At 33.4% G+C, this 24,591-nt stretch overlaps 1 protein-coding gene across 11 annotated transcripts in view; it reads left to right on the plus strand.

Moving 5' to 3' along the window:
* Positions 1-19,198: 19,198 nt before the first annotated feature.
* rgn (regeneration) overlaps positions 19,199-24,591 on the plus strand; it is a 399,549-nt gene continuing 394,156 nt past the window's right edge. For all 11 annotated transcript variants that reach the window (XM_067789675.1, XM_067789678.1, XM_067789671.1 and 8 more), the window contains exon 1: positions 19,199-19,670. The gene's annotated coding sequence lies outside the window, so the exon portion shown is untranslated. The remainder of the gene's footprint in view (positions 19,671-24,591) is intronic.

Raw genomic sequence — 24,591 nt, forward strand, 5'->3', positions numbered from 1 at the left:
TTCCGGGACCTTATTTACAACATGGACGTCCCAAATGTCGACCATTTTAAACATCCACGTCGATGGCACTACGCTACCGACTGTCCTACACCCCAAAATCTTGGGTGTGAAGTTTGATCAGGATCTACATTTTGGTGAGCACGCAGCCGCAATTGTTCCGAGAATTCAGAGCCGTAACAAAATCCTCAAATCCCTCGCTGGCAGTACTTGGGGAAAAGATAAGGAAACGCTCATGGCTACATACAAACCAATTAGCCAGCCGATTACGTGCTATGCGTTACCCATATGGTCGCCAAGCCTAAAAACCACCCACTGGCAGAAACTACAGGCCTGCCAAAATACTGCTATCAGAATCGCCACGGGCTGTCTGCTTATGTCCCCAGAACACCATCTGCATAATGAGGCGAGAATACTCCCCATCAGGGAGAGAAATGAGATGCTGACCAAACAGTTCCTGTTGAATACCCAGAAACCTGGGCATCCCAACAGACATCTGATTGGTGAACCAGCACCGCCTAGGGGCTTAAGGAGTCATCTCCGTAAGCATTTTGAGGAAATACGGCACCTGAGAACCCAGCCGTATGAAGTGAAAAAACACAAGCAGGTACTTGGTGAACTCCATAAACAGGCGTCGGACCTTTATGCCGGGAATTGCCCGGTGAATCCAGTACTTAACGAAAATTATCCAAAATTCGCGGAAGAGGAACGCATACTCCCCAGGGAAACGCGTGTCACTCTTGCTCAACTTCGTTCTGGATACTGTAACAGGTTAAACTCTTACCTATCCAGAATCAACCCCGACATACAAAATGTATGCCCCGCTTGCAATGTGTCCCCACATGACACCAACCATCTCTTCAATTGTAATGTGGAACCAACGCCTCTAACACCCCTTTCCTTATGGTCCACCCCTGTTGAAATGGCAAGTCTCCTTGGACTCCCGTTAGAGGATATTGATGACAATTTGTGATCGGTCGCGGCTATTAGGTGGGGCGGGCATTGCTACAACAACAACAACAGAAAAGGGAGTCAGATGCACTCCCAACCGCACGAAGCAGCGATATGACCGACCGACGATTTAGACCGTTGTTAAATCATGAAGGAAGGCAACAAGATGCGTCAGTATACCACCGTGATTACACCGACTGCAGTCGTCAAGGTAGAATCCGGAGGGCGATTACATTTAGTTCGTGCGCTGATTGATGCAAGCTCCAGTACCTCAGTTATCGCGGACGGCCTTGTAAAAGATTTAAACCTATCTACGATGGCGACAAATAAGCAAAAAGGTTGCTTTACGAGGCAACTACGGGCATACGAGTACGGTAACAACGCATGCTATAGTTCTGCGGAATTCTTTCAAGCGCTCACCGGCTAACGAGGTTGATAGTGCAATCGTCAGAGCGTACTCCAACCTAAAGCTTGCCGACGCGCGGTTTCATAGTCCTGCCTCGGTACACCTAGTACTAGGAGCAGACGTGTTCCCTAAAATATACAGGGGCACAATCACACCAGGCACTCTTGGTGCGCTACAAGCCCAAGACACCGTCTTTGGGTTAGTGCTATCCGGGGCCTGCTAAAAAATATACGTCGTTATTTTTTTTCTTTCATTCTTCAAACATTCAACTTTGGAAAAATTGTTCCTACAGGGGAAAACTACCAACTTGTAACCTGGAATCCTGATGGCTGCCTGCTGTTATTCTAGGGGATTGCTTATCGCAAGGGGGCCGGAATGTTTATGCCTACGGTCCAAAACATAAATATTTTGAGTCGCCTTAGTATGTGAGATGTTAGCATTATGTTAACATCAACTGTTGACTAGTTTAGTCAAAGAGTTAACTACAACAATGGAAAGATCTTACCGTTTTCAAGGGTTAGCGAAACTCTTGCAAACGGTGGCTCTTCCACTTCTTTTGCGATCATCCAAGGAACAGCAGTCTCGAGCCACCACGATGTCCGTAAGTTGAAATAAAATTATATATATACTTATTAATATACACATATGTATACACATATACATATACACACAAACACATTATACTATCATATTGTAATTAATCAAATAATTTGTATATTTAATTAATGAAATAAAATATTTTTATAACGTGAATGCTAATTCTCAATTTTCCATCTTTTCCTTTATTTCGTTGGACGAGCCCAAGGTCTCCTGCTCCCTCGAACAGGGGCAATTTCATAGACAGAAGGTAGCGAAATATGTCGTGGTGAATATGAACAGCGTAATTAAAGACCAATTAATGCTGACTTATAACCACAAAACCATAACCAGATAAAACAGCTGATCGAACCTGCCTTATAGAAATCAATGTAATCGATTAATGGTGTCATACCATAACGCTAACGCCATAACCATACCATAGTCAACCACTTGGTTTTTGGTTTCTCGCCATATCCATAACCTAAAAATATTTGAATTGGTGAATTTAATAACTTTTTGTAGACTTTATTCATTGTTTTGGATACTTTATGACTAAGCGACTTATTTTTTGTGGAATATGTTTGTAATTTTTTCCTTTTCTTCATTTATATGAAATTTTCATGATTTTTAGGTTAAGGCACCATTAATCGATCACATTGGAGATGGTTATGGATATGGGTACGGCTACGACTGTGGCGTTAGGGTTAAGGAAGTTTAATTAGCCCTTTATACATATGTATGATGTACTCTATTTACCCTTTTATAATGTTTAAAATCAGGGATGAAAGCAGCGCTGTCGTCGTATTCCGTGTTGCTTACAGCCGCTTGTGTCAGTTTTTGATGGGTCTTCATGAAATGTAATACGAAGTCACATTTGTGTGTGATTGTAGCAAGGCTTTGATGTGACAAAAATGATTTATATGAAAGACATATAACCTTTAACAAGTGTTAATTCTAACTGTTTTTACCTACTATAACTAGACGCCAACATTCCGCTTTTCAATTTCATTTCATTGAACAATTCATTTTACAAACGTTACACAAGAGAAACAGCTCAGCAAATAAATGCAAGTTTTTCAATTCAACTGAATTGAAAAGCCAGGCCACTCAGTCAAAATGCACTCTAAATGAATTGTCATAAATTTCACATTAAAATAAACACCAAGCCCAGTTATGTTTCTGCGAAAAAAAAATTAATTCATGAGTAGCAAATGATAAAAAAAGATAAAAATAATAATAATTGTCGATCGACATACGATGATGATCTCACCCAACTCGATGAAACGGCAATAAAAAAGCGCCATGAATGTGTGCCAATAAATATCCTGATTTCGTAATTCTGAGTTGAAATTGTTCTCGTCCGGTATAGCATTGTGTGAAATGAAAAACAGTTGTATTTACATACATGCATTTGTTCGATATCTTGTTGAAGTCAAATACAATCACAAAAACATTTTATACTCAAATATAAACTATGAATGAAGGCAACAAAACAAACTGGCGCGAATTGAAAGGGAATTTTGTTTACCTACATATGTATGTACATTGAGCTAAAAAGAACAATTCATAAGCCATTGTATTAAATGAATGCAAAAATATGCGCCTGTGTAACAATTTATTTAAGTATGCACGTAAGCACAAAAAATAAACTGAAATCCAAGCTCAGAAAGTTTTTGGTTTAGCAAAAAAGTCCCCAAAACAAACAAACAATTTTGATGATGTGTGTGTGTGTGAAAATATGTAAATTCAATCACATCCGGTACAGCAGCAAAACTATACATGTAGGTATCACTGTGTATATGTGTGTGTTGCTGAAAGAAAAAGCTTGAGAGAGCAATATTGCTATAAAATGTTGATAGCTCATAGCTCATCAAAATGTTGCAAAGCAGTAAACATTGGAGTGAAATGAATAAATAAAATTTAATAAACCGAAATAAAATAAAATTAAAACAAACAAGTAAGGAAGGCTAAGTTCGGGTGTAACAAAACATTTTATACTCAGCTGAGAGCTTTGGAAACAAAATAAGGGAAAATGTAGGAAAATTAACCTAGGGTAACCCTAGAATGTGTTAGTTTGACATGGGTATCAAACGAAAGGTATTAAAGAGTATTTTAAAAGGGAGTGAGCAACAGTTCTATAGGTGGACGCCATTTCAGGATATCGCCATAAAGGTGGACCAGTGGTTAATGGGACTCTAGAATGTGTTTGTACGATATGGGTATGAAATGAATGGTGTTAATGAGTATTTTAAAAGGGAGTGGGCTTTAGTTCTATAGATGGACGCCTTTTCGAGATAACGCCATAAAGGTGGACCAGGGCACTATGAAAAATGGTAGAACAACTGCTGATTAAAAATGGTTTTTTCGGTGTCGCTACTGGCATGCTTTTTTTATTTCACTCAATAGTTTAAGGACCAAACTAGACTATAACATCGTAAAATTATACATATTATATGAGATGATTTTTTTAAAAAATCACAAACTTTTATAATTTTACAATAAACAAACAAACTAAGTTTTGACGGACTTCCATGTTAAGCCCATTCCCTTCATCACTTTCAAATTGATTTTAATGTTATACGTTACAGGAAAAGATATTATGTATTATATATTTCTGGAAACCTTGTTTTTTGAAGAATATGAAACAACTAATATGGTTTTAATACTATATTTATATTTACCTTAAAATAATTGCAAAATAAAATATGACAAAAAAAAGTTTTTTTTTCGAGACTTTTGACAGTTGCCCACGTTTACCCACGCTTTACATTTTATGTTGATTTATATCCTAGCTATCCACAAACATAATCAAATAAAACAAGTAAGGAAGGTTAAGTTCGGGTGTAACCGAACATTACATACTCAGTTGAGAGCTATGGTGACTACATAAGGGAAAATAACCATGTAGGAAAATGAACCGAGGGAAACCCTGGAATGTGTTTGTATGACATGTGTATCAAATGAAAGGCATTAAAGAGTATTTTATGAAGGAGTGGGCCATAGTTCTATAGGTGGACGCCATTTAGGGATATAGCCATAAAGGTGGATCAGGGTTGACTCTAGAATGCGTTTGTACGATATGGGTATCAAATGAAAGGTGTTAATGAGTATTTTAAAAGGGAGTAATCCATAGTTCCATAGGTGGACGCCGTTTCGAGATATCGCCATAAAGGTGGACCAGGGGTGACCCTAGAATTTGTTTGTACAATATGGGTATCAAAAGAAAGGTGTTGATGAGTATTTTAAAAGGGAGTAATCCTTAGTTCCATAGGTAGACGCCGTTTCGAGATATCGCCATAAAGGTGGACCAGGGGTGACCCTAGAATTTGTTTGTACAATATGGGTATCAAAAGAAAGGTGTTAATGAGTATTTTAAAAGGGAGTGATGCTTAGTTCCACAGGTGGACGCCGTTTCGAGATTTCGCCATAAAGGTGGACCAGGTGTGACCCCAGAATGCGTTTGTACAATATGGGTATCAAACGAAAGATGTTAATGAGTATTTTAAAAGGAAGTAATCCTTAGTTCCATAGGTGGACGCCGTTTCGAGATATCGCCATAAAGGTGGACCAGGGGTGACCCTAGAATTTGTTTGTACAATATGGGTATCAAAAGAAAGGTGTTAATGAGTATTTTAAAAGCGAGTGATGCTTAGTTCCACAGGTGGACGCCGTTTCGAGATATCGCCATAAAAGTGGACCAGATGTGACCCTAGAATTTGTTTTTACGATATGGGTATCAAATTAAAGGTATTGATGAGGGTTTTAAAAGGGAGTGCTGGTAGTTGTATAGGTGGTCGCCTTTTCGAGATATCGCCATAAAGGTGGACTAGGGTGACTCTAGAATGCGTTTGTACGATATGGGTATCAAATGAAAGGTGTTAATGAGTATTTTAAAAGGGAGTAATCCTTAGTTCCATAGGTGGACGCCGTTTCGAGATATCGCCATAAAGGTGGGCCAGGGGTGACCCTAGAATTTGTTTGTACCATATGGGTATCAAAAGAAAGGTGTTAATGAGTATTTTAAAAGGGAGTAATCCTTAGTTCCATAGGTGGACGCCGTTTCGAGATATCGCCACAAAGGTGGACCAGGGGTGACCCTAGAATTTGTTTGTACAATATGAGCATCAAACGAATGGTGTTAATGAGTATTTTAAAAGGGAGTGGGCCTTAGTTCTATAGGTGGACGCCGTTTCAAAATATCGCCATAAAGGTGGAGCAGGGGTGACTCTAGAATGTGTTTGTACGATATGGGTATCAAATTAAAGGTATTAATGAGGGTTTTAAAAGGGAGTGGTGGTTGTTGTATAGGTGGTCGCCTTTTCGAGATATCGCCATAAAGGTGGACCAGGGGTGACTCTAGAATGCGTTTGTACGATATGGGTATCAAATAAAAGGTGCTAATGAGTATTTTAAAAGCGAGTAATCCTTAGTTCCATAGGTGGACGCCGTTTCGAGATATCGCCATAAAGGTGGACCAGGGGTGACCCTAGAATTTGTTTGTACAATATGGGTATCAAAAGAAATGTGTTAATGAGTATTTTAAAAGGGAGTAATCCTTAGTTCCATAGGTGGACGCCGTTTCGGGATATCGCCATAAAGGTGGACCAGGGGTGACCCTAGAATGTGTTTGTACGATATGGGTATCAAATTAAAGGTATTAATGAGAGTTTTAAAAGGGAGTGGTGGTAGTTGTATATGTGAAGGCGTTTTCCAGATATCGACCAAAATGTGGACCAGGGTGACCCAGAACATCATCTGTTGGATACCGCTAATTTATTTATATATATAATACCTGCCAAGATTTTAAGGGTTTTTTATTTCGCCCTGCAGAAGCGTCAATAAACCAATCCAATTACCTCACCATGTTTCATCCCTTTTTTCGTATTTGGTATAGAATTATGGCATTTTTTTCATTTTTCGTAATTTTCGATATCGAAAAAGTGGGCGTGGTCATTGTCGGATTTCGTTCATTTTTCATACCAAGTTAAAGTGAGTTCAAGTAAGTACGTGAACTAAGTTCATTAAAGATATGTCGATTTTTGCTCAAGTTATCGTGTTAACGGCCATGCGGAAGGACAGACGAACGACTGTGTATAAAAACTGGGCGTGGCATCAACCGATTTCGCCTGTTTTCACAAAAAACAGTTAACATCATAAAATCTATGCCCCTACCAAATTTCAAAAGGATTGGTTAATTTTTGTTCGACTTATGGCGTTAAAAGTATCCTAGACAAATTAAATGAAAAAGGGCGGAGCCACGGCCATTTTGAAATTTTCTTTTATTTTTGTATTTGGTTGCACCATATCATTACTGGAGTTGAATGTTGACATAATTTACTTATATACTGTAAAGATATTAAATTTTTTGTTAAAATTTTACTTTAAAAAAATTTTTTTGTAAAAGTGGGCGTGGTCCTTCTCCGATTTTGCTAATTTTTATTAGGCGTACATATAGTAATAGGGGTAACGTCCCTGCCAAATTTCATCATGATATCTTTAACGACTGCCAAATTACAGCTTGCAAAATTTTAAATTACCTTCTTTTAAAAGTGGGCGGTGCCACGCCCATTGTCCAAAATTTTACTAATTTTCTATTCTGCGTCATAAATTCAACTCATCTACCAAGTTTCGTCGCTTTATCTGTCTTTGGTAATGAATTATCGCACTTTTTCGGTTCGATATCGAAAAAGTGGGCGTGGTTATAGTCCGATATCGTTCACACAATTTACTCAAGCTATCGTGTTAACGGACGGACGGACGGACGGGCGGACATGGCTCAATCAAATTTTTTTTCGATCCTGATTATTTTGATATATGGAAGTCTATATCTATCTCGATTCCTTTATATATGTACAACCAACCGTTATCCAATCAAACTTAATATACTCTGTGAGCTCTGCTCAACTGAGTATAAAAAAGCTGCGGAAAATTGAGATTTTCGGAGTAACTGTTAAAAATGTGATAAAATTCAGAAAACGGCAAACCGCTCGCTATCTATTAGGGTTTTAAGTGTTACTGTACATCAATAGTTTGCGGTAAGTTTTGTAATTTTTCATTGATATTAGGAAGTTTATCTCTTTTGCACTAATGTTGCGTTTGAAAATATTAATAAACAAGTTGCACACCAGAGAACAGCGCTGAATGATTCTTCTTTCTTCTCCATAAAAATCACAGTTTTCAAACATCATAACACAAACACTAAATGCAGCTTTACCTAAATTTTTCAATTTTAGTGGGCGGAAATATATTATTACTATGTAAAATACCTATTTTTTATCAATAAAAATTCCAGTTCTCCCCTGTGACATTGAGCGTTGAATCCCATTTTAAACAATAAAAAAGCAAAGCATTAAGTGCAGTTTTGCATAATATACCTACAATCCGAAACTTTGTTGACGGAGCACTTATGAATGTACACCTTAGGTAGGAAACTAACGAGGTTAAAAGCGATTATAACGGAATTTCCAAAATACTCTTTGTTTCAACGCACTACCCTCACATTTAATATTAGTATACAAACAGAACATAATATTTGTTTATTAACAGAAGTGTAATTGTTACGAATACAAATAACTGCGTGTTTGTTGTCCCTTCAAAATGTCTACTCTCAAGTGTTTTAAACGTGAAATAATACTTTCGTATATTGAAGGAGGAAAATCATTGGAGGCATTATCAACAGTTTTAAAAGAAAATTATTATGTATCTGAAGACAACTTATGTTTCATCCTCAGTGATTTTCAAAGACATATTATTCATAATTTTAATAAACGATGGGCAGAATCTTCACGGAAAAAAGATACATTTTTTATGAAAAACAGTAATTGGTTAGAATCAAAATATTCAGTAACTTTACCGAAATATGAAGACGTTACAACCGACTCCACACCATCTACTTCTTTTGGAAAACATGGGAAACCGTGCGTATCTTATCCAGATTGTCCAGTAAAAGAAGAAAAAATACAATGCTACTTAATTAATATGGATTTGAATACGTCTATAATGCATATCTTCAAGGGTTACGTTCGATAGGGAGGAACAGAAGCTAAACATGTGGAAGCAATAAGGTTTGCTGACAGTGAAAATAAGACCTTATTATTGAGTCTCATAGAAGACGCAAGGTAGATAAAAATGTTTACGAATGAAGAAGCGTTGAACGTATTTATTGACTTGGATTTAACGAAAACACAATATTTGTACTACGGGACAAATGAACGATTTGACTAAAGTAACTGCTAGGCCTGAAAATGAAGATTCTTATTAATATGGGCTGTCTACTTTACACGCCTGGATTCGTTGTACGGAAATGATTTTACATATTTCCTATAATCTGTCTTTCCAAACATGGAGAGCCACAAGCGAAGAAAAGAAACGACTAAAGCAAGAGAAGAAAACCCTGGAACAAAGGCGTTTCCGTGAAGAGCTAGGATTGATCATTGACAAACCAAGGCAAGTAGGTGGTAATACTAATGACGGTAATACTTCCAGAAGAATTTTTCACAATGCTGAAAAATTTGGCAGTAATGCTGTGGAGACTGCCAGGATGTATGTGAGCAATTATGAATAACACTACATGCCATCTTCAGATCACAAAATTTTTATTCATGGAGAAAGTGTTATAAAGCATTTTGCAGTACTTCCTATTGGTCAACTTTCGGAAGATGTACAAGAATCCCGTTATAAGGATTATAAAAAGTTTCGTTTACATCATGCTAGAAAATGATCAAAATCCGCTACAAACGAGGACGTGTTTCATACTCTTCTTTATAATTCAGATCCTTACATAACCAGTATTAGAAAACTCTATACTAAAAACGTGAAGGAATTTGATGAAGACACCTTAGATCTTTTCAAAGTGAATGAATTAATTTTCGATCACGAAGTACATCAGGTATAAATAACATAATAAATATATGTATATGTACAATAACAATAGTAAACATTACAATTTAATTAATTAATCTGTGTTCAATTTCAATCACCATTCTTTTATGTTTTTATTATTTAAATTGACTTGTATTTTGATGTACTATTTGATATTTGGTTATTGTAGGCATAAAATAATAGTATTCATTGTTAAAAAATTAATATTGGATATTTTAAATAATTTTGAATTTCTTTTACATTTTAAGGTATGATTTTAAATTAAGGCATACTAAATTACATTCCATTTGAAGCCATATACCCTATTTTATATATATGTGCAAAATTTTAGAACATAATATTGAGAAATAAAAAAGTTTTTGATTTTTAATCAGAAACAGGTCTTTATTTTCCATAGTGCAGGGGTGACTCTATAATGTGTTTGTACGATGTGGGTATCAAATTAAAGGTATTAATGAGGGTTTTAAAAGGGAGTGACCTTACTTGTAAATTTGAAGACGTTTTCGAGATATTGACCAAAATGTGGACCAGGGTGACCCCGAACATCATCTGTCGGGTACCGCTAATTTATTTATATACGTAATACCACGAACAGTATTCCTGCCAAGATTCCAAGGGCTTTTGATTTCGCCCTGCAGAACTTTTTCATTTTATTTTACTTAATATGGTCGGTGTCACACCCATTTTACAAAGTTTTTTCTAAAGTTATATTTTGCGTCAATAAACCAATCCAATTACCATATTTCATCTCTTTTTTCATATTTAGTATAGAATTATGGCATTTTTTTTTAATTTTTCGTAATTTTCGATATCGGAAAACTGGGCGTGGTCATAGTCGCATTTCGGCCATATTTTATACCAAGATAAAGTGAGTTCAGATAAGTACGTGAACTAAGTTTAGTAAAGATATATCGATTTTTGCTCAAGTTATCGTGTAAACGGCCGAGCGGAAGGACAGACGGTCGACTGTGTATAAAAACTGGGCGTGGCTTCATCCGATTTCGCCCATTTTTACAGAAAAGAGTTATCGTCATAGAATCTATGCCCCTACCACAAGGATTGGTAAATTTTTGTTCGACTTATGGCATTAAAAGTATTCTAGACGAATTAAATGAAAAAAGACGGAGCCACGCCCATTTTGAAATTTTCTTTTATTTTTGTATTTTGTTGCACCATATCATTACTGGAGTTGAATGTTGACATAATTTACTTATATACTCTAAATATATTAAATTTTTTGTTAAAATTTGACTTTAAAAAAATTTTTTTTTTAAAAGTGGGCGTGTTCGTCATCCGATATTATTTATTTTTATTTAGTACACATATAGTAATAGGAGTAAAGTGCCTGCCAAATGTCATCATGATATCTTCAACGACTGCCAAATTACAGCTTGCAATCTTTTAAATTACCTTATTTTAAAAGTGGGCGGTGCCGCTCCCATTGTACAAAATTTTACTAATTTTTTATTTTGCTTCATAAGGTCAACGCATCTACCAAGTTCCATCGCTTTATCCGTCTTTGGTAATGAATTATCGCACTTTTTCCGTTTTTCGAAATTTTCGATATCGAAAAAGTGGGCGTGGTTGTAGTCCGATTTCGTTTATTTCAAATGGCGATCTGAGATGAGCACCCAGGAACCTACGTACCAAATGTCATCAAGATGCTTCAAAATTTACTCAAGTTATCGTGTTTAAGGACGGGCGGACATGGCTAAATGAGTTTCTTTTTTCGCCCAGCTCATTTTGATATATAATAGTCTATATCTATCTCGATTAGTTTATGCCGTTATTGATTACCGTTATGTGAACAAAGTTAATATACTCTGTGAGCTCTGCAAAGCAGAGTATAATTATACAAAACAAAATAAAATAAAATAAAACAAAATAAAATAAAATAAAGAAAAATAAAATAAAAATAAATTAAAAATCAAATAAAATTAATTAAAATTAAGTATAATAAAGTAAACTAAAATAACCAAACCAAAATAAAATAAAATAAAATAAAAATAGATCAAATGAAATTAAAAAAAATAAAATAAAGTAATATAAAATCAAATAAAACGAAATGAAGCAAAAAAAAATAAAAAAAAAAATATTAAAATAAAAATAAAATAAAATGAAGTAAAATTAAAATTAAAATAAACAAGTAAGGAATTCTAAGTTCGGGTGAAACCGAACACTACATACCCAGCTGTACACTTGGAATGCTGTTGTTGATTGTTTTGTGTGCTTAATAATGTTACAAGGCTGCGCAATAATACATATACATATGGTTCTATTCTGAACTAATTTACGTTTAAAAGAAGAAAAAAGGATACAGAGGCTAAAACCAATGATTTTGAGCGGGTAAATAGGCAGTTTTCCTTCAGATATGGGGATTTGCTCACTGTTAACAAGTAAGTATATACAAAAAAAAAGTATAAAAAGGGCAGGGTTATTAACGAAATTTTCCAACTTTTACTAGAAATAGCTTATTACCTGCATCTACGCACTTTTACAAAATATTTTATATAAAAGAAGGCAATTTAACCGATTTAGTCCATTTTTACTGAAAATATTTCCTGTTAAAAGGCAACATGTGAACCAAATTTTTCGTCGATTTATGGCTCCAGAAATGTTGGGAAATGCATTGTAAGAAAGGGGCAGTGCCACACCCATTTTTCAAGATTTAAATTCTTTCCCATTTCTTGTTATAATGACACAAAATACGATTGGTACAAAACTATTTTTCGCTGAGATTTAACTTATTATTTTTGTCTACGACCCTTTTTAAAGTCATTCATATAAAAGTGGGCGTGATCCTTAACCAATTTTTACTAGAAATATATCCTGCTATAAGGACCCAATTTTGTTACGATCCGTTAATTTGTCTTAGAGCTATGGCTCCCGAAACTTTGAAAATTGCTTACTCAATAACGGGGCGGTGCCTATAGTGTTAACTACTTTGTATTCTTTACTTTAATTTTTAAAAATAATTATTGAGTTTTCGTGTTAACTTAAAATTTTTGAATAACTTCAAAAAAAAGAAAATTCTAATTAGTTGGAAAATATTTAAACTCAAAAATAAACAAAAATAAATTTTTATATTTCAAACCGAAAATAAAAGGTTTTTTTAAAATATCAACTTGAATGTTGATATACTGGCGATCCTACCAACGGACCTATATCTTTATTTGAAACAATTACTAAATGTAAGGCTTTACGTATCGCAAAACTAACCAATAAAATACCGCAAATAAAAGTGCAACTAAGTGACGTGCAATCAAAGAAAATTTGTTTTAGTTACCTGAACCAACTTCTGAAGAAATAACTTAATTGGATATACATATATATTACGTTTGATGGGTCAAGTAACAACACCATCATCACAATACATCAGTGCTATGACAAAAAGCTCTAACAAACAAATATTAAATTAATATACTAGAAAATAAAATAAAACAGATTTAATATTTACAAGAATTATTCAATGCAAAAATCAATGAATTTAAATTAAACTGCCGCTTAATTTTAATAAAAGATACCAAAAAATTGTGTACCTAAACGAAAATCGTGTTTATTAATAACAAAACTAAGAAGCTTAAAGTAATTTTAAAGAACTGCTGACCCATTGACAAAATATTTTCACTTCCTATCTGATATTTAAATCAACATATACTCTTGGCATTGAAGAAGTGAAAGAATATGCGAAAATGTTTGAAGTTGACTTACGCACATCATTTACTGTCTTTAATATTCAACGAAACATCGTCATTTTGTATACCATTTGTTGGAATCATTCGTAACCTTTAACGCCCTCCTCACTAATTACAAAGCCATTGCATAACAAAACCATTGCATAACAAAACCATTGCATAAAGAGCAACAACGATGTATTTAATTGTCATCACGTCAAAAAAAAAACGCAATTGATTCGCTTACAATCATCAATCAACTACTTATTAATTTTAATATTTTTTTATTTAATTTAATTTAATTTTATGTAAGTATAATTTTTATTTTAATATCATATTAAAAATTTTCCAATTATAATTTAAATTAAAATTTTAAACCTTTTAAACTTTCAAATTTATTTTAAGATTATTTTTATATTTTAACAATTTTAATATAAATTATTTAAATTTACTTATTTTTTTATATAAAATTAAATATTTTATTAAAATTGTTAACTCCCTTTCCAAAAAAAAAAAATCTTAAATATTTTCTAATTTTCAAATTTTTCATTAATTTTTTTTTTTTTTCACAAATACGAACCCGTAAGTTTACAAATTTGGAAAATCAAAACAACAACTATTCAAATAATACAATGACTCACAATACAACTCAAAATTCTAACATTAATACAACACAAAACAACAACTCTAATATAACACAAGATACTTCAACACAAGATAACTTTACAAATTTTCCTTCTACCAAATCTATTAAATTACCACAATTTTGGCAAGATTGTCCTGATGCCTGGTTTTTACTTACTGAAGGACAATTTGAAATTAATAATATCACTGATGATAATTTAAAATTTCAAAATGTTCTAGTTACCCTTCAACGAGATACGATTTCTAAAATTTTTGACGTTATTAATCCTGCTCCTCTTTTCAATAAATATGATAAAATCAAAAAAATTGTATGTGAAAGATTTTCTCTTAGCGAAGAAAAACGGTTAGAACAATTATTTTCAAAAACTGAACTTGGTGATCGTTCACCATCTGAATTATTAAGAATTCAAATTTAATTCACAAACAACTATTTGTTGGTATCACAAAAAATTTAAGAATAACGCTCTTATATGTATACCCCCATGCAATTTGAATCAAAATCATAATTCAAATTGCGAACAAAATTTAAACTGAAACGATCCATTATGACGGTGACGGATAATGGAACTATTATTAAACCTACTCGTCGCCTATTCATATTTGATAAATTCAATAAACTTAATTTTCTTATCGATACCGGCGCAGTTGTATCAGTTATTCCTTTTTCTAAATTTAAAATTTATAAAAGAAATTCGGATCTTACTTTGACCGCAGCAAACAGTCCTTCAATTGAAACTTTCGGTACAAAACTACTTAAAATTGATTTAGGTTTAAGAAGAGATTTTGAATTTCCATTCATTATTGCGAACATTGATACACCAATTTTAGGAGCAAACTTTTTAGAAAAATTCGGAATTATTGTCAATATTAAAAATAAAGAAATAATGGATTCTACTACAAAAATTAAAGTTGCTGGATCTTCGAGATTTTCTGATATTTTCGCACTCAAAATTCCTATTGTCGAAAATAAGTTTTCAAAATTACTTAATGAATTTCCTTCTATTACCTGTGAACCAGATTATACTAAAAAAGTTAAACACCATACGGTTCACAGGATAGAAACAAAAGGTATTTTACCATTTTCGAAACCCAGACATCTTGATCCAATCAAACTTAAAATTGCTAAAGCTGAATTTGAATTTTTAGTTAAAACGGGTATATGCAGACCCTCAAATTCTCCTATTGCTTCTCCGCTTCATCTCGTTCCTAAAAAAGAACCAAATGATTGGAGACCTTGCGGAGACTATCGAAGACTTAATTTTATTACTACACCAGATCGGTATCCTTTACCACATATTCACGATTTAACAATTGATTTAAAAAACAAACAATTTTTTTCCAAAATTGATCTTGTGCGTGCTTACCACCAAATTCCAATGGCAGAAGAAGACATTCATAAAACTGCAATAACTACCCCTTTTGGAATGTTTGAATTCGTAAGAATGCCTTTCGGTTTACGAAACAGTGCTCAAACTTTCCAACGCTTTATTAATGAAGTATTTTCTAATTTCGATTTTGTATTTACATACATTGGTGACATTCTTATTGCCAGTGATAATGAAGATCAACATATAAATCATTTAAAATCAGTTTTCAAAAGACTTGAAGAATATAATTTAAATATCAAACCTTCAAAATGTACTCTCGGTGTAAATAAATTAAATTTTTTAAGTTACGAAATTTCAGGCGAAGGTATTAAACCATCTTTAGATAGAATTGAAATCATAAAAAATTTTGAAAAACTAATTTCTATAAATAAATTACAAAAATTTTTAGGTATGATAAATTACTATCACAGATATATTAAAATGTTAGCAACAGAACTTAGTCCTCTGCATGAAATGTTAACACATGCAATTAAAAACAAACTCAAACAATTAAATTGGACAAATGAAAGCACAGCAGCTTTCGAAAATGTTAAAAAACTTTTTGCTAAAAATACTTTACTTACACATTTCGAAAAAATTGGTACTTTATCATTAGCAGTAGATGCATCAAATGTTGCTATTGGAGCAGTTCTTCAACAAACTAGCAATAAATTACTAGAACCCTTAGCTTATTTTTCAAGAAAATTAACTACAACAGAAACTAAATATTCAACATTTGATCGTGAACTTTTGGCAATTTATAATTCAATTAAACATTTTAAACATTTTCTTGAAGGTAGAACTTTTACAATTTATACTGATCATAAACCTTTAATTCATGTTCTAAATTCTAAAGTATATAGATCTCCTCGTCAACTACGTCATCTTGAATATATTTCTCAATTTAAAAATGATATTCAATATATACATGGAAAAGACAACATAGTTGCCGACACACTTTCCCGTATTCCAGAAATAAATGCAAAAAAAATTTTTTTTTTTTTTTTTATATAAAGAACAGCAAACTGATACATTTTTACAAAAAACCATTTCTGATCCAAATTCTAAAAATAATTTAAAAGAAATTCATATTCCAGTTATTAATTTAAACATATGGTGTGATGTTTCTCTACAACCTTTTCGACCTTATGTTCCACATTTTATGAGAAGAATTATATTTGACAAAATTCACTCATTATCTCATCCAAGTATAAGAACAACTAGAAAATTAATTCAAAATAAATATTATTGGCCTAACATGCGTAAAGAGATTAACGATTGGACTTCATCTTGAATCAATTGTCAAAAATCCAAAATTTCAAGACATACTAAATCTCCTATCCAAAAAATTCAAATACCATCAGGCCGTTTTGAACATATTCATATGGATATTGTTGGACCTCTTCCAGTTTCAAATGGAAATTGTTATATTTTAACAATTATTGACAGATTTTCACGTTGGCCTGAAGCTTATCCGCTTAAAGATATTTCAACAAATACTATAGTAAAAACTTTTATTCAAAATTATATACCACGATTTGGTATACCATTAAATATTACAGTAGATCAAGGTCCACAATTCACCTCAAAATTTTTTACAGAATTAACTAAACTTTTAGGTTCTCATAAAATTCATACATCTCCTTACCATCCCCAAGCAAATGGCATGATAGAGAGATTTCATCGAACTTTAAAAGCAGCAACTCTACTCGATTCATTGGTCTGACATTTTACCATTCATTCTACTTGGTTTACGAACTTCTATTAAAGAAGATTTAAAATGTTCATCTGCTGAACTTGTTTATGGCCAAACACTTAGAATACCTGGTGAATTAATTATTTCAAATAGTAATAAAGAACATGATTTTTCTAATAACGCTCTTCATAAAATAAGAGAATATTTTTCGCTTGTTCGTTCTAAAGTTTTTCATCATAACAAAGAAAATTTTTCGTTCCTAAACAATTAGAAAATTGTGAGTATGTTTTTGTTAAAGTTCTTCGTAAATCTAATTTAGAATCACCTTATGAAGGACCTTTTAAAGTTATCTCTAAGAAACATAAAACATTTACAATTCAGTACAAAAATACTATTAAAAATATTTCAATTGATTTACTTAAACCAGCAAACATACTTATTAACACTAATTTAAATACAAATACATTAAACAACAAAAAACAAAAAAAAGTTACATTTAATATTAATTAATAATTTGTTTGTTTCAAATTTTCTTGGAGAGGGAGTAAATAAAGTGTTAACTACTTTGTATTCTTTACTTTAATTTTTAAAAATAATTATTATTGAGTTTTCGTGTTAACTTAAAATTTTTGAATAACTTCAAAAAAAAGAAAATTCTAATTAGTTGGAAAATATTTAAACTCAAAAATAAACAAAAATAAATTTTTATATTTCAAACCGAAAATAAAAGATTTTTTTAAAATATCAACTTGAATGTTGATATAGTGCCACACCCATTATCAAAAATTTTAGTGTTTTCAATTTAATGTTATAATTCAATTTAGAAAGTAAAGCTCTATTGATACAAAGCTCTTTTTCGCTAAGATATAGCTTAATATTTTCGTCTACGACCATTCCAAAAATGTTTTATTTAAAAGTGGGCGTCGTCTTCAACCGATCTCGTCCATTTTTTCTAGAAAGGTTTCCTACTATGGGGAAAATTTGTGTACCCAATTTTATTACGATCCGTTAATTTTTCTTCAAGGTCTGGCGCGATAACCTCCGAAGAGATCTAAGGCCGAGCTTCTCTTCCAATTTGCGTCGTGCTCCTCTTGATTTTTCCCTACAAATTGGCCGGACGGGACCTACATGTTTTACGCCGACTCCGAACGGCATCTGCAAGGCAGATGAGTTTTCACTGAGAGCTTTTCATGGCAGAAATACAATCGGAGCGCTTGCCAGACACTGCCGAGGGGCGACCCCGCTTAGAAAAATTTTCTTCTAATTGAAAAATCTTATTTCTAAAATTTTGATGTTGCTTTGCCCGGGAGTTGAACCCAGGGCATACGGTGTGATAGGCGGAGCACGCTACCATCACACCACGGTGGCCGCCAGATGATTGATGATTTTTATATATTGAAGTCTATATCTATCGCGATTCTTTTATACCTGTACAACCAACCGTTATCCAATCAAAGTTAATATATTCTGCGTGCAGAGCACGCTGAGTATAAAAAACCAAATCAAACGAAACGAGGTTTAAAATATCTAATAGATAAAGTTCTACAACATTTATTAAGTTGAAGCAACATTCACAACAGCTATTCCATCGCTAATCAACATTACAACCACATAGATAGTACAACATATTTACAAAATCGTATATGTATTTGTGACAATGGAACACATCAAAATTTGAATGGAGCAGCAGCTTGCCGGCATTTTCATGAGGAGAGTAAAAACTTAAAGAGCGCCAATATAATGCCGGCCAATCTCTCTGCCATAATGCCGGCATATCAACATTTCAATAAGTTCAGTACCAACAACTTTCAATTGGCAAAGCGAATACAGCAAATGCAATGTTAAGGGCAAATACAAAAAAAAAAGCACAACAATACTAAATTTTTGCCGCCAACACGCCAATGCTCACACGCAGTTCGCTATACTCAACAGAGCCCCAATGAGTAGCTCCAAACACTTTTTAGGTTTTGCGATTGCTTTGATTCGCTCAGTTGCGATTTAATATTTGGTTGGTTTAGACACATTTTTTTAGAATACGGAGAAACAAGTGAATTGTTGGTATAAAATTTGCAATAAACAAATAAGAAAACTTTGTTGGTCCATAGCCGATTGAATATTTCTTGTCTGGGCAGACGTATTCTGAAACGCCTACAAAGAAGTTGTGCGTTCGATATTGTGCGGTGTTGGCTTGAATCAAAATATTGTTTTGGTTTGATTTGCCGATAAAGTTAAGGTTTGACGGAAGCAAAACAGGTTGCATGAAAAATTCCAAATATGAATTTAACAATCAAGTTTAATTTATGAATTTTTAACGAATATTCGAAATGTGAATTTTAATATTAGTGCCAAAAATTTAAATAAAAATATAATTGTAGTGTAAAGTGTTGAAACTTGAATGCTAATCAAAAAGTTCTTTCCTTTTAATTAAAATCTATTGATTCGAAAGCTGATTTAGGAATTGAAAAACGAAAAAGGTGAGCTATGATCTAATTCTGGAATACAATATTTAATATACACGAAATTCTATCAAAAGTGTAAAAAAAGATGTACTAAAATTACTTGAAGTCCAATGAAATGCTCAGAACTTAAAAATTCCTACTTGATAAAGGGATCTGTTTTTGAAAGTTCTTTAAGGCTAATCCAATAGGTTTATTGTATATTTAAATAAAATAATAATTTATCATTGAGTAGAGAATGTTCATTGTTAAATGAAAGAGCGGTGATAAAAAGTATATTTATTTCATAAGCGAAACTTATAAACATATTCGTAGAAGTGCGTACTGCAATAAAAGCTGAACTTGTAATTGTTTCCCATAAAACATGAACTTATGGTTTATTGCCATAAGCATCAGATACACCGGATCATTCAGTTGGGAGCAATTTCAGAATCACTTCCGTAAAAATTTTGGGGCCATTGAAGCACCATTTCGGGTATACTTTGGAATATTTTTAGGTATCACTTCGGAACAACATTTGGTTGATTTCTAAACTATTTGGGGACAGTTACAGGATCAGTTGAGAATCAATATTTTGGGAGCAATTGGAAACAATTTCAAGATAATTTTGGGATTATGTTATGATCCTATAACTGACCTGAAATTGATTCGAAATGGTTCCGAAAAAGTGTACTCAAAAAATTGCTTCAATTGCCCCGTAGTTGTACCGAAACAGTCTCAAAATGGTTTTGAAGTTTTTTCCGAAATGATACCTTAAATAATCCTGAAGTGATCCTGAAATTGTTCCATAAATACCTTGAAAGAGCTATATATTTGCCAACTGGGGATTTTATATATTTTAGGGTGTATACATGGGAGCTTCCATTGTTACGGTCGCTACACTTCTGTGTAAAACTTTCATCATTTTTAATAAAACTGTCAAAGTAATGATTAAATTATCGTATGCAAAAAAGACTTGAAGAAGTTAGAAATATAGTGGCATGATTTGCAATATAAAACATTTAATAGTATCCACTCAGCATTTAGGTGATTCAATTTTGAATTTCCCTACATATCAATACAATTTGATTACTCTTTCTGACTAAATAATAAAATAAAGAAATAATTAAATATGAATAATTTTGGCGGCCACCGTGGTGTGATGATAGCGTGCTCCGCCTACCACACAGTATGCCCTGGGTTCACACCCCAGGCAAAGCAACATCAAAATTTTAGAAATAAGGTTTTTCAATTAGAAGAAAATTTTTCTAAGTGGGGCCGCCCCTCGGCAGTGTTTGGCAAGCGCTCCGGGTGTATTTCTGCCATGAAAAGCTCTCAGTGAGAATTCATCTGCCTTGCAGATGCCGTTCGGAGTCGGCATAAAACATGTAGGTCCCGTCCGGCCAATTTGTAGGGAAAATCAAGAGGAGCACGACGCAAATTGAAAGAGAAGCTCGGCCTTAGATCTCTTCGGAGGTTATCGCGCCTTACATTTTATTTAATACTTTTGATGATGAAAAACTAAACAGCATTTTTCGACCACTTTTTGGAATGATTTTTGAAGTCCTTTAATGACTAAATTTTAATATTTCATAAAAACCAACAAAAAGAATAATCAAATATGCTTACCTTTGATGATCAAAAACTGAACATAGTTTTTCAATCACATTTTGGAATCATATTTGAATCAAATGTGTTTACTTTAGGTGATCAAAAATTTATAATCATTTTTCATTCAGCTTTCTGAATCTTTTATGAATATATTTGTTGACTGAATAATGAATTTTATACTTGTTGAAATTTTACTTTTCATTAAAAATCTTATTTTTTTCTCATACACATATTTTTTAAATCATGAAGCTAAGAAACATGGCGGAACGATACAAGGTGGCAGCATGGGACAGCTGATTATCAACTTTTTTACCTTATTTGATACATCAAGTTCCGGCGCAGTACGGATTTGACATTTGTCCATCGAATTTACAAAAACAAAGTACATTGAATTTTCATTTATATTTGTAGGTATGTCACCATGCTGCCACCTTGTATCGTTCCGCTAAGAAAAAATATATAAAAATTTTATTATTTATGCAAAAGATATTCTTCAAGACAAAAATAATGTAATGCTGCTCGTAAACGAAGATTTCCCCAATCATTTCCCCCCTTCAGCTTCCCAGAAAATACATAATGATTGGACAATATAAAGGATGTGACCTATCTGAACCCCAGGTAAGTGAAACTATCTTGACATACCTGGATACGGCTTCAACATTCCGTATCGTATCCGTATTTTAAGATGCAGACGATTATGCTGATGTTGGATGTTGTAGTCGCAGGTGTATATCGATCCAGTTTGTTTGCGAGTTAGCTGTGGTTCGAATAGCTCACTTTCGCATGCTTTCTTCCCCTGATGAAAAAAACTATTATCCTATTTTGAATGAGATATGAAGAATAAATGCATTATAATGGCATTCAAAAATGATTCAAAAATCTCAACCAAAACGATTGAAATACATACACGAATATGATCAGAAAATGACTGTGAAAAGCAGTCAAATATTACTCTACAACTATTATAGCTCAATTTTACAATGATATCAAATATGGCGGCCACCGTGGTGTGATGGTAGCGTGCTCCGCCTATCACACCGTATGCCCTGGGTTCAACTCCCGGGCAAAGCAACATCAAAATTTTAGAAATAATGTTTTTCAATTATAAGAAAATTTTTCTAAGCGGGGTCGCCCCTCGGCAGTGTTTGGCAAGCGCTCCGGGTGTATTTCTGCCATGAAAAGCTCTCAGTAAAAACTCATCTGCCTTGCAGATGCCGTTCGGAGTCGGCATAAAACATGTAGGTCCCGTCCGGCCAATTTGTAGGGAAAATCAAGAGGAGCACGACGCAAATTGGAAGAGAAGCTCGGCCTTAGATCTCTTCGGAGGTTATCGCGCCTTACATTTATTTTTTTTTTTATCAAATATGAATAAAAAGCGTTTGGAAATAGGAATCATAAATGATTATTCAAGAATAATCACATTTATGGTACATTTTCGATCAGAAAATGCTTTTAAATTTGAACGTTTTTAAACATCTTCTCTAATCAGGAAAGGACCCCTAATGAAGTGGCGTTGCCAGTTTTCAGTGCCATTTTTTACCATTCTATAATTTCGTTAAAGCCCACTGTTTCCACTTAACCCCAACTCCATATTTGCCAACTCTTTTATGCGAAATATCTCTCGACAGAAACAATTTAAATTTTCGCATTCGGTTTATTGATACAGCAGTCAAAAGGCGTCTTTTGACTCTACTCCCGACATATTTGGACGACCATCAAAATTGGTAAACATGGAGTTTGGGCTTGGCGGAAACGTAATATAATTTGAACAAACGCATAACGAAAACTTTGTGTGTGAACCAAATTTTATTTATTTGAATTAGTCTACGAACATGAAAAACATTCTTACAGACTATGAGATAATAAAATTTAGCAAAACATTATAACACAGTTTCAAAAAAAGTTGAAAACTAAAGAACTTTAAAAAAAAATTTCATAAAACTTTTTAAATGGAACCATGCAACTTTGACAAGTATTACGAGATTATCCAATAATATAAAATTTTGAAGCCTCACCATTAATTTTTGAAAACTTTCCAGAAGGGTTCAATGGCCTCTTAAAAACCGAAACAATATTTTTCTAGTCTTTGAGAAAGTCTTTGCTCTCAAGGTAATATCCAACATCATTCTCTAAATGTTCTCCAGAGTTTGGGCAACTTCTAGTTCTAAAGTTGATATCCAGCACCTCTCTTCGTTTGTTCTACAATATTAGAGAAGCTTTGAGTAACTAACGGCTCTCATATTTTTAAAATTGTATACCAAGGCGAATTCAGGTGTTATTATCCCAACAGCTGATTGCTTTTTCTTGATTATTTTCCATGCAGCGCCTTGTACTTTAATATGTCAGTTAATCGAAATCAATTAAAATTTTCTCTTGATTTGACATTCTCCTGCAGGGCGAGCTGGTTGAATTCGCTTTGCCAACACCTGGTATGGATTTGCCTTGATTATGTACATAAAATTTGTCTAAATTATTAAACAAGCAAAATGTTTTTTTTATTCGATCGAGCAATCGCCTCAAAGGCGCATCCATTCGAAGAAAAAAAATTACAAATTCCCAAATTTGGTAAAGCTTTATATTTCATTATACATGGAAATTTTCACTTTTTCAAAAATAACAAGTAAGGAAGGCTAAGTTCGGGTGTAACCGAACATTACATACTCAGCCGAGAGTTATGGAGACAAAATAAGGGGAATTCACCATGTAGGAAAATGAACCTAGGGTAACCCTGGAATGTGTTTGTATGACATGTGTATCAAATGGAAGGTATTATAGAGTATTTTAAGAGGGAGTGGGCCATAGTCCTATAGGTGGACGCCATTTAGAGATATCGCCATAAAGGTGGACCAGGGCTGACTCTAGAATTTGTTTGTACGATATGGGTATCAAATTAAAGGTATTAATGAGGGTTTTGAAAGGGAGTGGTGGTAGTTGTATATGTGAGGGCGTTTTCGAGATATCGACCAAAATGTGGGCCAGGGTGGCCCAGAACATCATCTATCGGGTACCGCTTACTTATTTATATATGTAATACCACGAACAGTATTCCTGCCAAGATTCCAAGGGCTTTTGATTTCGCACTGCAGAACTTTTTCATTTTCTTCTACTTAATATGGTAGGTGTCACACCCATTTTACAAAGTTTTTTTCTAAAGTTATATTTTGCGTCAATAAACCAATCCAATTACCATATTTCATCTCTTTTTTCATATTTAGTATAGAATTATGGCATTTTTTAATTTTTCTTAATTTTCGAAATCGAAAAAGTGGGCGTGGTCATAGTCGGATTTCGGCCATTTTTTATACCAATACAAAGTGAGTTCAGATAAGTGCGTGAACTGAGTGTAGTA

Source organism: Eurosta solidaginis, chromosome 5 (assembly GCF_040869045.1).
Source record: "Eurosta solidaginis isolate ZX-2024a chromosome 5, ASM4086904v1, whole genome shotgun sequence".
Classification (NCBI taxonomy): domain Eukaryota; kingdom Metazoa; phylum Arthropoda; class Insecta; order Diptera; family Tephritidae; genus Eurosta; species Eurosta solidaginis.